Source organism: Phoca vitulina, unplaced genomic scaffold (assembly GCF_004348235.1).
Source record: "Phoca vitulina isolate PV1807 unplaced genomic scaffold, GSC_HSeal_1.0 scaffold3, whole genome shotgun sequence".
Taxonomy (NCBI): domain Eukaryota; kingdom Metazoa; phylum Chordata; class Mammalia; order Carnivora; family Phocidae; genus Phoca; species Phoca vitulina.
In genome coordinates this window covers 25,661,637-25,675,218 of record NW_022589706.1, presented here as the reverse complement: position 1 = coordinate 25,675,218, position 13,582 = coordinate 25,661,637, and the positions used below count along the sequence as shown (strand labels likewise).

The following is a 13,582-nucleotide window of genomic DNA, read 5'->3' as shown; positions in this document are numbered from 1 at the left end:
AGAGAGACCACAATTATAAAGAAAAAGATATACAGGAAAAAGAAAGAAAGAAACTGCTGAGGTCAGGGACAGAAATCTTGGGTGCAGTTAACTTCCACTTGGAAAGGAAAATAGCAAAGTACAGAAAACAGTGAACATTGTCAGAATGAACATTGTAATTTACCAATTAGCTCCATGTCACTAAATGTAATGGCCGGTTTTCCAAGCTCATTTCAATTGACCCATCATAGGTTTTAACCAAGGTGATCATTCTTCCCTGATGCACTTTCCTCACTTGGATTCTAAGAACACCCACCATCCACTGCTTCTCTCCTAGCTCTCTGGTTGCTCCTTCCCAGGCACCTTGGTTGATGCTCTTCTTCCTCCTGACCTCTTCATGGTAAGCCCAAGCGTGGTCCTTGGTCCACACACTAGCTCATGGTTTCATCCAGGCTGGTGACTTGCAGTACCATCTGCATGCTGATAAACTCCAGCCTAGACCTTTCGCATGAACTCCAGACTCATATATCCAACGATTCATTTGTGTCCATCCTAGATAGATTTAATGTCCAAAGCCACAGTCCTAATCTTCCTTCTCTAACCTCCTTCATGTAGTTTTCCTCATTTAACTGTGGGAAATTCCATCCTTGGAAGTGTCCAGGCCAAACCTTTTGGAGTCATCGTTGGTCCTCCTTTTTAGCACATATCCTTCTTATATCCACTTATATCCTTTTGTTCTAACTTCAGACTATATCCAGAATTTGTCCACGTTTAAGCCCCTCTCCACCAATTTTCACCCAATCTGTGCAGCTGTCCTTGCATTACTGCAATAAAGTCTCCTAATTGGTCACCCTGCATTTATCCTCATCTCCCTACAGTGTCCTCTATATAGCAGTGGAATGATCCATTTGAAACCCACATCTGAGTAGATTGCTTCTCTGTTCGGAATCCTGCAATGGCTCTTCACTATATTCAGGAAAAGCCAAAGCTCATGCAAGCATCATATGATCTAGCCTGCTTCCCTCATTACCTTTTCAGCCAGAATTTCTACACTTCTTCCCTGCTGCCACTACCTCAGGGAGCCAGATTTATCTAACTATTTTTTCCTGAACACAAGAGGTACGCTCTTACCTTGGGAACTTTGCTCCGGATGTTGCCTTATTGCCTCTGCCTAGAATGCTCTTCCCTTAGCCACCTGCTTGGCCAACTTTTTCAACTCCTCAAATATTTGCTCAAATTTCACCTTGATGAGGCTTACCTTGACCACTCTTTTTAATATTGCAACTTGACAACAGCTCACACCCCTGCCATTCAAAATTTCAAATCACCTTACTTTGTTCCACTTTTTATTTTGTTCCATGGAAATTATAGCTTTCTAACATGACACACAGTCACTTATTATATCTATTATTTACTGGTTGTATTCTCCTGCTGAGATTTAGGAGAGTAGAGGTTTGTTTTTTTTTAAGGCTACATGAAGTCAATTTATTAGTAGAAAACAATAATTTGAGGAGTCCTGTTCACAGAGGGTGACCACAGTAATCCCCCCGCCCCCACTTCCTGTGGGTGCTATTGGAGGGCATGAAGGTGACATCCTCAACTCTCTCTGATCTTCATCCCTGAGCAGGCAAGGGCTCTGAGGACAGACTGGGACCCAGGTCCAGGGGTCTTGGTTCTCTTTCCTCCTGTGGCCTGTTGTTTGATGTGGAGGGCAGTGATGCCCAGCTCCTTGAACCTCTGGTCCATATTCTGGTTGGCCAACATGGCAGCATATGGAGAAGATTCACCTTGACCAGTCTTCACCTTCATCCTACCAGTTACACGGGCAGATGGTTTCCTTGCCAGAAAGATCGGTGCCATAGACAAAAGTATCATTGAAAGTTACAAAGGTGTGGCAGACACCAAATACTTTTTCTCCTACAGCCACCTGAGATCCAAGGCTGATGACCTGTTCTTTCTCTTTTTTTCCCCTTGCAAGATGCTATTTCTGTACATCTTCTCCAGACTCCATCACCAGAAAGATCGAGAGTAGAGAGTTTTGACAGTTTTGTTCCCTAATATACCAAAGCACACTGGATTGAACTACTAGCTGAATCAAATTAACTTATCTTCATATAGTGAACTTTCAGGGTTATAATCTATGTACTTTTATTTTTTAATACCATTGGGGATGCCTCAAAACATCCTCCAAATAACATGCATATTCAATATGGGTTAAAGGCTCATCACTGTCATTGATCACAATTCATTCAGTGCTAGATTCCAAATAAAAGATCAACAACTTCTATACGCCATTACATTTGCAAGAATATATTAAGCATTTAGTAGATTCAAAACTCTGTGTAGCAAAAAATACAATAATATAAAAACATGGTCTCTAGAGATTTACTATTCAGGAGAGAAAAATAACATAATTTTCATATTTATCTGACCGCTAAATTTCTTCCCAGCTATAATCCTCCTTTGAAAACCAAATAAAATAGTATCTTTTTTCAGGAGTTCAGACTAAAAAAATGATTCTCCCTATCTTTTCTAAGGCTCTTTAGAATTGTCGTAAATGAAATGTCTGGTTACCTAGTTAACTCTTCTTTGGATGCTAATGGGATTACAAATTCATTTAAATTTGGCCTTTTAGGGAGTTCCCTGGAGGCCAGGCTAGCATGCTGAGCTCAAGTAATAGACTTTCAGCATCACAATCTAGGTACACACTTTTTTTAATGCCACAGGGACCTTAAAATGGTTTAAAGTAGATGAAATATTGTCATTATGCTTTTATGTGATGTTCTGTAGTGCTGGGATATTTTTAAAATGTTTGAGTGATATTTTAAACAAAGTAATAAAATACACAATCTGTCCCTGGTTGGTACAACTGAAACTATATCTATGGAAACGGAACTCAGTGACCATGAATGTTAATCCATCTGCAATTTCACAAAGAGGTACAAAATGAAAATCTCAATTCCAACTACATTTTTTTTGCAAATGCAATCTCCTTTTTAAGCTAGTGGGTGACTTGATGTATTTGATATGCAAGAATAATGTTTTTTCCCTAAAGTGTGGATATTAATGTCCTATCCTTTTCAATCTCTTAAAATCTAAGGGGCTAGCCTTACTCTTAATGAGTAGACAGCTAAGAATGATATAATTCTGGCCTTTGGTTGAAGACTTACATAATACTCCAGTGGCCACACTTGTATTGTGAGGTTTGATTTAAACAGCAAGATACTGGCCCCATTGCCCAAATATCTGCTTATGACTACCTACCAATCTAAGTGACTGACTTTATTTTGTCATGCTGTTTCAAATTCCTTTGATTAAATATCCATTTCTTCCTAAAGCTGCTTTGAAAACGAACTTCTCTGACAGCATTTTCTGATACTACTAGCTGATAGGAGAAGGAGAGGGCAGATACTTAGGAAAAGGAGAGTTTTAACTGAGAAGAGAATAAAGAGAAGTCCTTGTATAAAATGGCGTAGGGTACTAGTGACCTATGTATGCCCATGCCTATTCCCATGCCCATTCCCATGCCCATGCCTAGGCCCATGTATTTGCAGATGCCTGTGCCTATGACTGTGCCCATGCCTACACCCATGCCTATCCTCATGCCTATGCCTGCCTGTGCCCATGCCCATGTCCATGTGTATGTCTGTGCCTATGCCCATTCCCATGCCTATGCCTATGCCTCTACCCATGCATGTGTCTGTATCTATGCCTATACTCATGCCTGTACCTAAGTCCATGCCCATGCCTATGCCTATACTCATGCCTATGCTTATGCCTATACCTATACCCTTGCCTGTGTCCATGCTAATGCCTATGCCCCATTCCCATGCCTATGCTTATGACTATACCCATGCCTATGCCTATGCCCATGTCTATGCCTATACCCATGCTTATGTCTATGCCTATACTCATGCCTATACCCAAGTCCATGCCTATACGATGCCTATGCCCTTGCTGTGCCTATACTCATGCCTATACGCATGCCCATGCCTATGCTTATACCCATGCCCATACTTATGCCTAGACCTATATGCATACTTATGCCTATGCCTATAGTCTATATCTATACCTGTACCTATGGCCTTGCCCAGACCTATACCCAGGCCTGTACCTAGGCCCATACCTATACCTATACTGCTTCTGTATTTTTATCTTTATCTATATTTGAATAAAAGCCAATTAAAAAACATAAACATTTTTGTGGGCCACATTTTTGTCCATTCAAGATAAAAATAGTTATACTGAGTCCCACAGGGAAAAATGGATATTTTACAAATTAGACATCATTTTGTAGCATATAATGATTTATCTTATTGAATAGAAGAATGCCGATGAGAAACTTGTTATTGTTTTCTAGCCATCAATATGTTAGCATCTTTTGGGCATATTTGAGAAGTTGTAATCTTGAGTAGCTGTCTTATCTTTCAATCTGGAATGTGATTTAGAGTAGGCTAGGCAGGGGGGATCACTGGACTCTGTTCAGAAGATTGAACTGGGGAGCTGTAGAGCACCATGGACACTTCCAGAGCGGGGGGAGGTGGCTCCAGAAGGTGGAGATGGACGATGAGAGGATTTCAAAGACAGTTCCCAGCTATTTCATAATTTTTCCAGAGTCCAATATGTCATCCCTATTCCTTTTGTTTTAATATGTAATCATGATCTTGAAACTTCTCCCTTATAAAATCACTTAATATAGGGTTTACAATGTATATACATAAAATGGAAAACTTTCTAAGAAGCAAAATGTATTTTCTTCACCTTTAAAAATATGATTGCAAAATTTACCACTCACTTTTCATCTTAACAAACATATTTAGAAATTCATGTTACTCACTCCTTATTTTTTGCCTAAAACAGCTGGAAAATGGAATATCCTACCTTAGCAGAGTTCAGTGCCACACCCGAGGAACGTTAGAAAGCAGGTCAAAAGGTAGTTATTTGGGGTGGTTTGCTGTGGTGTCTGTGAACTATCGTTTTTAGAGAAATGAATTTCTGTAATTTTGGCTAATTTGTAATGGTAACTGTTTCTGTTGACAGGTGGTTTAAAACTATTTGTGAATGATCAGTCATCTTGCAAAAGAAGAAAAACTATTGTGGTTTAATAAAATATTCCATAATCAATATTTGAACAATCATAGTACTCAGGTTACTAGCAAAAAATGTATGATATATGCTGTTACTGACTTATTTTGGGGTCATTGTATTTTTTAGAATGCAAATAATTACAGGTAAAAAATGTGGTGCATAAAATACTTATGTTTTTTAATTGGTCCTCATGCCAATCTCTATCTCTAATTCTATAATCTATATTAGTATATATCTGTATCTGTATCTACTGGTATATGCCCCTATCTATTTCTGTGCTGGTAGAGATGATAATACAGATGCAGATAGGCACAGATATAAGTCTTAGGTAAAGGTACAAGTATTGGTATACATCATTATCATAGTCCATTCAGGTTGCTATAAGAAAGTACCATAGATGTGGTGGCTTATAAACAGAAACTTATTTCTCACAGTTCTGGAGGCTATAAGTCCATGATCAGGATGCCAATGGTTGGGTTCTGGTGAGATCCCTTTTTTGACTTGCAGACTTCCAGCTCTCATTGTACACTCATATGGCAGAAAGAGGGTGAGAGAGTGGTTTGGAGCCCCCTTTATGAAGGCACTAATAACATTCATGAAGGCTGCACTCTCATGAAATAATTACCTACCAAAGGCCCTACCTCTTAAAACCATCACACTGGGGCTAGGATTTCAACATATGAATTTTGAGGAGACATAAACATTCAGTTCATGGCCATCACCATTATCCTAAACCATTCTACATGTAAATCAAAGTAACTGGGACTGCTTTCGTCATGGTATGGATATAGTGTAGTAACCGTTGAAAATATTTATCAGTCACCTTTGTCTCCTCTAACCTGCACAACTATAGCTGTGAGGTTTTATAATTTGAAGTCTGAATCTTCCAAAATCTGCAGTTCATTTTTTCCAAAGCTGGCAACGTTCATTCACTCATTCACCAAACACATAATGAACTCTCGCTCTTTACCAGACATTGTACCAGATGCTGGGGATACAGAAAACAGGACTTGGTCCATACATTTATTTGTTGTCTGGTAGGAGAAATGCAAATGTACTAGGAAATATAAAATTAAAACACAATATGATGCAAATGAGGTGCCATAGTAGGAAAATAAGAGCTGTGAATCTAGACCTGACTTTTACAAATAGACTTAGGTTTACCAAATGGGAAGGGCTAGAATTTCTCTTTGTGGCATAAACTTGATGTGCTAGGAAAAACTCTTGCTACTTGGGATTCAAGATTTACCTTTCCTCTACCTGAGGAAGAAGGGGATGAAAGCACAGTGAGGCTGCAGAGCTCATTCTTTTGAATTTGTTTAATGATTCATTCATTTGCTGGGTCTAAAGCTGGGCTCTGAAGTCCAGCTTCCCTGCTCCTAAGTTACCCTCTCCCTAGGTACTGGGCTCTGTTCCCCAAATCTAATCATGGTCTGGGGATCTGAAGGACCGCAGGCTTTAATACGGAAGGGGAGAAATTTGTTTCCCTTCTGAATTTGTAGGGTTAGCACAGAAGGCACTCACATATCATAAACCAGAGACTTTTAATACAATGTAATCTCCAGAACAGCTCTAAATGGTACCACTTTCTGGAAGCCCTTTTGTCATTTCTCATGCCAGTCTGGGTAGGGACTCCATGTTGAGTTAACTCAAGTTAGCTATGCCACTTGACCATGATGAGACAGTCTATAAAACAGGGATCCTAATGTCGACCTCCCAGGGACAAGTGTGAGGAGTGTAATGTGTCTGTCATTTAATAAGCACGGTGTTAACTGTCATCCCCTCCCCCAAACCATCAAATCATCATTTCTCTGCTTGTTAGCATTAAGAGTAAAGTGTAAGGTAAGAAAAAAATGTTGAAACATATATTATTTGATTTACTTATGGGTCTCCTTTGGTAAAAGATCAAGTAGGGGGAATATGTTCAAAATTACTGTTAATAACTGTCTTTTTATTTATTTATAAAATGATTGATACATTTTAACACTGATAATCAAGTCAGCTCACACTGGCAGAAGTGAGTTAGAACTATTGTGTAGCCTAAATTTCCACCATGTTAAAATATCACTGTGCTTTTGATACACAAAATTTATATTTGCAAGTTTTGCAGTCAAACAACATTCTTTCTGTAGCCCTAACCCATAGTTATAACACATTATCAAGTCAATAAAATATTCCTAGGTCAGTTTTTGTAAAGGCATTCATTTTTTACTGGCTATGAGAAATAATCTGGTATAACCTATTTTTTAAATGAACATCGTTGGCAATTACAGAGTAAATAGAGACTGTAGCTTACTTCAATTTAGAACATGTGTGAATTATCATATTTTTACTTGGATTTCTTTATTTAGCCTCCCTCTATTAGCCTGTTCCTTGTCTAAGCTCCCTCGTTACCCAAAACCCAAAAGATTTGTATTCTCAGTCTATTTATTTGAATTCTCTTTCCTGGGCTACCTGAGAGTTATAACCCCTTCTGATATTCTGCTTCTATTGAACATTTACTTTTTCTGTCCTCTGCCTCCCACCAAAGTATCTTGGGTTGCTCTTTTTTATGGTGATTGTTGGGTCTTGGAGCCATTTCTCTTTTTATTTCCCCATTAACAACAAACCTTGAATGGTGAAGCTCTGGTTATTCAAGAGCCAATGTAGTTGAAGTGGATATGAGTACAAAAATTTGTGCTAGACTACCTGTGTTCATACTCTAACTCTACCCCTTACTGGTTATGAGATTTGGGAAAAGTTACTTAAACTTTCTGGTCCTTCATTTTCTAGAATGTAAAACGTCAGTAATAATAGTATCTACCACATGCAGTCATTGTGAAGATTAAATGAATTGATATATTTACAACATCATAGTAGGCGCTATACAAGAGTTAGTTATTATTATTTGTTTTTGAACCTCATCATGGCCACTCTTCTAAAATAAGATCTTAGGGGCGCCTGGGTGGCTCAGCCGTTAAGCGTCTGCCTTTGGCTCAGGTCATGATCCCAGGGTCCTGGGATCGAGCCCCGCATCGGGCTCCCTGCTCCACGGGAAGCCTGCTTCTGCCTCTCCCTCCGCCTGCTTGGGTTCCCTCTCTCGCTGTGTCTCTCTCTGTCAAATAAATAAATAAAAAAATCTTAAAAAAAAAAAATAAGATCTTAATAATTTATATCTGTGAAGGCTGAATCTCAAATTCAAAATTTGACTCACATCCTGTTATCCATACCATGTTCATTGACCACCCCCAGCAGGAGCCAATCAATAGTTTCCTTTGTCAGGTACTCTTGCAGGTATCATCCTGAGCCTTTGCCAGAATTGCCATTTCAAACATTATGCTCTTTTTCTCTCATGAACACATTTATACTTATTAGGCACCTCATCTCAAACTTTATTTAAGGGAGTATAATTATATTTAAATAGATGAACATAAGTGTGAGGTAATTGCCAGCAGAGTTACTTCTTTGCTACCCCTTAGTAGCCCATCACTACCTTCAATGATTTGATCTTTAAATTTTTAGGACATATAAAACTTTAGTATCAGGCTTTTCTGAGGATAATCAAAATAGGGAATATTTGGTTAGTAGCCAAGGTTTACACAAGACAAACATATATTAAAAAATGCAATTCTTCCTTTAATGAAAAAGGTATCGAGTAATTGATAATTCACATGATTTAATAGTTAGAGTATTCCAAGACTTAATGAAATATAGTCCCTGCTATATTCCTTTCTATCAATGAAGCCCTGTCCTTAATGTCTTGTATTTATCCCTTTGTTATTTCTAAATAATATACCAGTGTTTCTAGATTTATCAATTTTAGAGTTTCTTGACTTCCTGCCAGAAACATAAGAATTCAGTACCATTTATTTATTTTCTGTTTATTTCTTTAAAGCAGTAATTAGATTGGAAATCACACACACACACACACACACACACACACACACACACTTTAGTACAGGCATACCTTAGAGAGATTGCTGGTTCTGTTCCAGATCACCACAATAAAGTGAATATTATAATAAAGTGGGTCATGAATTTTTTGGTTTCCTACTGCATTTAAAAGCTATCTTTAGGGGTGCCTGAGTGGCTCAGTTAAGTGTCTGACTCTTGGTTTTGGCTCAGGTCATGATCTCATGGGTGTGAGATAAAGCCCCACATCGGGCTTCACACTCAGTGGGGAGTCTGCTTGAGATTCTTTCTCTCCTTCTCCCTCTGCCCCTCCCACAGCATGCATGCTCTCTTTCTGTCTCTCTCTCTAAAGTAAATAATCTTTAAAAAAGTTATCTTAATACTGTACTGCAGTCTATTAAGTGAGCAATGGTATTATGTCTAAAAAAACAATGTACATATCTTAATTTTAAAAATGCTTTGTTACTAAAAAAATGCTAGCCATCATCTGAGCTTTCAGTGAGTTGTAATCTTTTTGCTGGTGGAGGACTAGCTTCAATGTTGACGGCTGCTGACTGATCAAAGTGGTCGTTGCTGAAGGTTGGGGTGGCTGTGGCAATTTCTTAAAATGAGACAACAATGAAGTTTGCTGCATCAATTGACTCTTCTTTTCACAAATAATTTCTCTGTAGCATGCAATGCTCTTTAATAGCATTTTACCCATAGTAGAACCTCTTTCAAAATTGGAGTCAATCTCAAATGCTGCTGCTGCTTCATTGACTAAGTTTATGTCATATTCTGAATCCTTTGTTGTCATTTCATCAATCTTCACAGCATCTGCACCAAGACTAAATTGCATTTCAAGAAACCACTCTGTTTACCATAAGATGCAACTCCTTATCATTAAACTTTTATTATGAGATTGCAGCAATTCAGTCTCATCTTCAGGCTCCATTTCTCCTTCTAGTTCTCTTGCAAATTCTACCCCATCGGCAGTTACTTCCTCTGCTGAAGTCTTGAACCCCTCAAAGTCATCCATGAGGGTTGGAATCCACTTCTTCCAAACTCCTGTTGATGTTGATATTTTGACTCTTCCCATGAATCACAAATGTTCTTAATGGCATCTAGAATGGTAAATCCTTTCCAGAGGGTTTTCAGTTTACTTTGCCCAGATCTGTCAGAGGAATAACTAGCTATGGCAGCTAAAGCCTTACAAAAGATATTTCTTAAATAATAAAACTTGCAAGTAGTAATAACTTCTTGATCCATGGGCTACAAAATGGATGTTGTATTAGTAGGCATGAAAACAATATAAATCTTGTACATTAGAGCCCTTGGGTGACCAGGTGAATTGTCAGTGAGCAGTCATATATGTAGTTTTAAGATTTTTAAAATTTATTTGAGAGAGAGAGAGTGCATGAGTTGGGGGGGGGGAGGGACAGAGGGAGAGGGAGAAGCAGACTCCCTGCTGAGCAGGAAGCCCCATGCAGGGCTCGATTCCAGGACCCTGAGATCATGACCTGAGCCGAAGTCGACGCTTAACTGACTGAGCCCCCCAGGAGCCCCAAGCAGTCATATTTTGAAGGGAATCTTTTTTTTTCTTTTTCCTGAGCAATTGGTCTCATCAGTAGCCTTAAAATTCAGTAAGCCATGTTATAAACAGATGTGCTGTCATCCAGGCTTCATTGTTCCATTTATAAAGCACAGGCAGAGTAGACATAGCATACTTCTTCAGGGCCCTAGGATTTTCACCATGGTAAATGAGCATTGGCTTTAACTTCAGGTCACCAGCTGCATTAGCCCCTAACAAGAGAGTCAGCCTGTCCTTTGAAGTTTTGAAGCCAGGCTTTGACTTCTCCTCTCTAACTATGAAAGTCCTAAATGGTATCTTCTTCCAATAGAAGGCTGTTTTGTTTACCTTGAAAATATTTTGTTCAGTGCAGCCCCCTTCATTAATTATCTTAGATCTTCTGGATAACTTGCTGCAGCTTCTATATCAGCACCTGATGCTTCGCATTGCACTTTTATATTGTGATGAGAGCTTCTCTCCTTAAACCTCTTGTACCAACCTCTGCTAGCTTCAAATTTCTTCTGCAGCTTCCTCACCTTTCTTAACCTTCACGGAATTGAAAACAGTTCAGGCCTTGCTCTGCATTGGGCTTTGGTTTAAGGGAATGTTGTGGCTGGTTTGATCTTCTATCTAGACCACTCAAACTTTCTCCATATCAGCAGTAAGTCTGTTTTACTTTCTTATCATTCATGTATTCACTGGAGTAGCACTTTTAATTTCCTTTAAGAACTTCTCTTTTGCATTCACAGCCTGGATGACTGGCACAAGAGGCCTAAACTTTCGACATGCCTTCCTTACTAAGCTTAATCATTTTTAGCTTTTGATTTAAAGTGAGAGATATACAGCACTTCCTTTCACTTGAATACTTAGAGGCCATTGTAGGGTATTAACTGGCCTAATTTCAATATTGGTGTGTCTTTGGGAATAGGGAGGTCCTAGGAGAGGGAGATAGAGGGGACAGTTGGGGTGGAGTAGTTAGAACACACACACCATTTATCAATTAAGTTCACCATCCTATATGAGCATGATTCATGGTACCCCCAAAACATTTACAATACTAACATCAAAGACCACAGATCACAGATCACCGTAACAAATACAATAGTAATGAAAAATTTGAAATATTGTGAGAATTACTAAAAGGAACAGGCACATGAAGTGAACAAATGCTGTTGGAAAAATGGCCCCGATAGACTTGCTTGATGCGGGGGGGCTACAAACCTTCAGTTTGTTAAAACAGTATCTGTGAAGTGCAGTAAAGTGAACAGAATGAGCGAGCCTTCAATTATGTAGAAACAGATAAACTGGTTTAAGGAGTAATTGGGTTAAGGAGGCATATTTGATGTGCCTGTACAGTGAAATCTCTTATAGATATTTAAAAAAGACCCATGGGTGACTCCAGTCCTCAAACATTCTGATTAAACCCATCTGGGTTGTGACTTGGATATTGGAATTTATCAAAGATGCCCATGTGCAGCAAAGTTTAGGAGATTACACAGGAGGAGAGCTGTCATGTCATTGGGGGCGGGGAATGGTACTGGTCACTGGAAAGGGCTTGGCAAGCTGGTGTGTTGTCAACCTGAGGAATTTTGCAGAAGTGCATTGAAAGTGGGTTACGGGTATGGCTGGGTCAAAAGATGGCCCTTGGTAGTCCTGAGGAAGAGAAATCAATGATGGAGCTCAGGAAGAGAGACTTTAGGGAGTTGAAAGTACTGGAACCCATCAGTATGAAAGGATATTGTCCTTTAAGTGTAATTCAAGGTCCCTGAGCCTGCCAGGATTAACTCCTTAGTTGCAGGATCATAGCGCAAGCCAAAGGAGTCCCTGGGAGGGTGAGCACCCTGGTGGTAGGTATTTGAGAAGGTGGGGCTAAGAGCAGCAGCTGTTTACTAACCAGTACAGACATACCTCAACATTTTAATGAACTTTACAGTTGTTCTCATGTATACAGGATGATTGTCAGCCATAGGACCAGTGTACTGAGCTTGGATTAGTTGTTTTTGTGGTTTATTAGCTTACCCCTCATTAAAAATAATCTTTAGGTAGATTTCAAATCTGTATTTTTTTTAAAAAGTATGTATTTTTTTTTCATTTTTTTTGTTAAATCCAATTTACTGCTATGAAGTAAACTGGGGTATGTGAGAGGAGACTGGTTCCTAGAGTTGCCAGAGCAGATTCCTCTGGAAATGAGGTGTTAAAGCTGAGACCTGGAAGTCAGAGGCTGAAGTGCTGGAAAGAGTCAAGGTAATAGTGTTTTAGGTAGAGGGAATGGCAAATTCCAAGTCTCTCTATAGCAAAGAGTTTGGTATTTCCTAAGAATTAACACAAAGACTGAATGTGATTAATAAAATTTTCAAGATCAGGGTTCTGTACAGCAATAATGTCACATATAAGAAGGTAGAGAGAACTATTCGGAGTGTATTTGCACACTGTGGATCAAATATGTTCATGGACAATCTTTTGTAAGGGACATAATGTGCTTTGATGGGTAAGTTGTAGCATAGCTCCAGTTCTCCCTGATCTCTGATTTAAAATATCTTAATAAGTTGAAAACATGTCACACAAAAACCTACACACAGATATTTATACCAACTTTATTCTTATTTGGCAGAACTTGGAAGCAACCATATATCCTTCAATAGTTGAAGGGATGAATAAGCTGTGGTACATCCAGATCATGGAATATTATTCAGCACTGTAAAAAAATGAGCTACCAAGCCGTGAACAGACATGAAAGAACCATAAATGCTTATTACTAAATGAAAGAAGAAGCTTAAAAAAGCTACATACTGTATGGTTCCAACTATATGACACTTTAGAAAAGGCAAAACTATGGGGATAGTAAAGAGACAGTGTTTGTCAGAGGTTAGGGAAAAAGGAGGGATGAATCGCGGAGAACAGAGGATTTTTAGTTCAGTGAAACTCTTCTATATGATACATGTTGTTATACCATTGGTCCAAATCCAAAGAATGTACAACCCTAAGAGCAAACCCTAATGTAAACTATGGACTCCAGGTGATGATGATGTGTCAGTGTAAGTTCATTGATTGTAACAAATGTACCACTCTGGTGGA

At 38.9% G+C, this 13,582-nt stretch overlaps 2 pseudogenes; both read right to left on the bottom strand.

Moving 5' to 3' along the window:
* Positions 1-1,499: 1,499 nt before the first annotated feature.
* LOC116628920 lies at positions 1,500-3,559 on the bottom strand (annotated as a pseudogene).
* A 5,875-nt stretch (positions 3,560-9,434) lies between these two features.
* LOC116628904 lies at positions 9,435-11,384 on the bottom strand (annotated as a pseudogene).
* Positions 11,385-13,582: the final 2,198 nt, after the last annotated feature.